The 3,720-nt window shown below is 37.1% G+C and overlaps 1 long non-coding RNA gene across 1 annotated transcript; it reads right to left on the bottom strand.

Moving 5' to 3' along the window:
• Window positions 1-387: 387 nt before the first annotated feature.
• Window positions 388-1,256, bottom strand: LOC121977595. Its single transcript, XR_006110960.1, has 3 exons — window positions 964-1,256; window positions 769-855; window positions 388-666 (listed from the first exon to the last, which is right to left on the bottom strand). It is a non-coding gene; the product is annotated as an uncharacterized LOC121977595 (long non-coding RNA).
• Between the last annotated feature and the right edge of the window lie 2,464 nt (window positions 1,257-3,720).

The raw sequence follows: 3,720 nt of genomic DNA, 5'->3' as shown, positions 1-3,720 counted from the left end.
ACTTCTTGACCTATCTAAACTGCTACACTAGCTATCAGGTGCTCTAGACCTAGCTGGATTTCAGCCTGATGTCAGACCAGTCAAGTCCTACACACTTGATGGAAAGGTTAAATCATAATATATCTAACTTTAATCCACTTATCATTCATCAAAACTTAGATTTAATTATTGATATCAACTACACCAACATGTTCCACTAATGATGCATCATTCGTTCAAATCAAAATCCTTAAATTAAGGCCACCATATAAATTAAAAGGACATTACTTTCTTGCATCAACACCTCTTTGGCTTTCTGACACAAGACTCTAACCTATATGACAATAGCAATAGCAAAGTTGAAGAATAAGCCAACAATGTTTTACAAGAATTGAAATGATCATTTGGTAAAAGCTACAGAATATAGATAGTAGTGTATAAATATAATTGAAATAGAATTGATTTACTTAGCATATTGAGAGAGAGCTATTTGCAGGAGAGTGAGCAATATAGGGGTTCAACTCGGACGGTGTCACTTCAACAGAGAAAGAGGCTTGCAACAACTTCTTGGTCAAATCATTAGGGTGAGTATCGGGTTTGAGCTGATGCAGGGTACGGAGGTCGTTGGAATTCAGAAGACCCGCCTGCAGCGGCGGGGGAGGTATCTCATACACTAAGAAGATCATTCTATATCACAATCAAAAGTAAAATAAAAGCATGTTTCCAAAGTTAATTGCATCCAATTAAAATAACTTTCTTTTCGGTAAAAAGTGTTATAGAAATACCCACATTATGATGAACGAAGCTAAATTGGGCGATCTTACATAGATCGCAAGGGAGCTTCAACAGGTTACCGGGAGGGAGAACGAAGCTATCCTGATTTAGGGAACCGACCGTCACAAAAAGGCGAAAGAAAGAAAAAAAAAATCCATCTTTCCAAAAACTGAAATCCTGATTGAATAAAAATGGAAAATTATTCGTTACAGCTAGGTCGCGGAGGAGGGGGAGTAGATCCTCATCGTCGCCTTCTCCTTGTCCATCTCCGTTGCTGTCACCGCCGCCCGATTTAGAGAAATCGAACTCCGCGAGGGCGAAGCAAGCAAGATTTCCATGCCTCGTAGGATCGTTGCACCACGGGAAGGATCAGGGGCGGACACGGTGGGCGATTGGTAAGCATGAGGACAACACGAGAGAGGAACATAATATGGAGGGAAGAGGAGGAGACACAAGCAAAGACGCCATTTTGACTCGCTTTTGTTTCCGTTGTGATGTGAAGCAGCAGCAGTCAGTAATCTGTGCGGCAATGTTCTATGAAAAAATTATTAATAGTGTTTATTTTATAATATTATCTGTAACGTACTTAATTAGATGTGTCGTAAATAATATTATTAATGACGCATCCTAATTGTGCAATCGTTGATGACGAGTTATGAAAAGTAACATTTGTTATAGTGACACCTCTAGAGCAAATTATATGGTAAAAAGGTGAAATCGTTCGCTCCAGCGTTTTCATCGTACCCGACCCAAGGTCATCATGAGGGAGGTAAATCATAGCATCCTGAGCGAGTATGTGACAGGTGGGGTGAGTTGCACAGGGACGGAGATTTATGCCCCGATTAACCCGAGTTTCGACTCCGCGACCTCATGTGGCAAACATCCCACCACATACCAACTCGGATGACCTATAGGGTCAGCCTTTAGAGCAAACTATAGCATCTAGAAGAGTTGCGCTATTACGACTCAAATCACGTAAAATTCTACTATAAAATTTCGACCCCTTTCCAAAACATTCTCTACTTATGTGTGACAAAAAATTATTTTGAATAAAAAAATATTGTCTTAAATTGATCCGAATATCATATTTTTCATACCCTTCAACCATCTATTACAAAAGCATTGGCATGAAAACCTCATATGTGAGTGTTCATTAAATTACTTCTAACATAACTAAGAACAAATAATAACTAAGATATTGATGTTCTCTAAACAAGTAAATTATTATCATATAAATAATAGATTTATACCTCTCACACATAAGCCAAATCCAAATATAAACTCAATCAACATCCCTACTTATCAATCAGGTAAGACCATGACCACACCAAACATTCTTCTTATTAATAATAGTATCAAAAAATAATAAGTAATTAATAACAAGAGCATCTAACCACCGCGAATATATAATAATAAAACTATTAAGCACATTAACCTATTAAAATATCTAATCCTTATTGTTGAGTTCATATACATCTTCCTATATGCCAAGTTCATTCCATTATTATTCCATAGACATCTTCCTATATGCCAAGTTATTTGGCCCTTAGGACATAGTTATAGGACATAGACGAATTAGTCACTATACGATAGATTTATAGAAATAAATAAGGATCGATTCTCGATAAAGTCAGCATAAAACTCTCTCCATGTAGTGATATGTTAGGTTTCCTGATTTATCTTTCTACATATGGCTATGGGATCAGCCGTGTGAGGCGCCCGAGGTCCGTATATAACCTTTTACACAAATGATGATATTTATTTAGTCCTTATGGGGTGCTCAATTGGTTAAAGAGTGATAAATTTGTTATAATAAGACAAGGATCAATTCACGACAAGTACATGCCCTCGAGGAAAAAACTCCTCCTGCCCCTATAAATTGACCCTGTTATTTATCTCCCTTCACATAACCTGAGGATAGACCACAAGGGGTGCTTAGGATAAGTGTAATCACTTTTATTGTTATAATGATGATGTTTATTTAGCCTCCACGGGTTGGCACAGTTGATTTCTACATGGATGGTTGCTCCAATAAATCTTGGATTAAATTCCAATATGTACAAAATGCATCGTTGGATGTTTGACTCCCCCATGCAAAAGGTCATTGCTCTAGGGCAAATGTTCCCTGTGATTTATCCCCTTCCAAAGAGTGTGGGGTCACCCTGGAGGAACTACTAAGGTAATGAATTCATCTTTTGCTCCAATGATGATGTTTATTTGCCCCCGGGGGTGCAACGGCTAGGTGCTTTCTCAGTTTTCCAAGTATCAAAGGATCGAGTCCTAGCTTCTGCGAATTAACGGATAAATTTTCTTTAATGAACAGTTGACCTAAGAATGTTGAGCCGATGGATTGCCCATTACAAGCATTTCTCGATTTACTCTGGTGGTCGATGGAAAACTTTCATAGGGTCAGACTGATTATATCAGGATTAGTCGACGTAAGCTAGATATTAATACCAACTAAAAAATGATGATGTTTATTTACCCCTGGAATTATAGTGTAGCAGCAAGGCATTCCAACTATGAATTAGGTATCTAAGCTTCGATTCTTGACTACGGCGCACTACAAGATTGATTTTCCTTTCATGAGAGGACAAACCTAAAAACATTGACCATTAGATGTCGAACAATAAGTGATTCCCAATTTACCTTGATAAAAAATTTCATAAAATCAAAATAGTCATCTCATGATTAATCGATTTGAAAGCTAAATACCTAGATTATAAAAAAAATGATAATGTTTATGAGAAAAGCTAAAGCCCAATTAGTTCGTGTAAACTTGCCGCTTTTTTATTTTTGTTGATGGGAGAATGAAGAATGGTTTTCAACATTGAGATTTTGAAAACTCGTTTGGTGTAGTAATTAGTATTCATGTAGATAAAATTTATGAGAACCCATTTGGTTGCTCATCAATATTGCATTACTAAAAAATGAAAGCTAAATATTAATGCGATGGGGCATTGCGCG

This window comes from Zingiber officinale, chromosome 4B (assembly GCF_018446385.1).
Source record: "Zingiber officinale cultivar Zhangliang chromosome 4B, Zo_v1.1, whole genome shotgun sequence".
In the NCBI taxonomy this organism is placed as follows: domain Eukaryota; kingdom Viridiplantae; phylum Streptophyta; class Magnoliopsida; order Zingiberales; family Zingiberaceae; genus Zingiber; species Zingiber officinale.
Note: the sequence above shows the minus strand (reverse complement) of the source record. Positions and strands in the feature narration are given on the sequence as shown.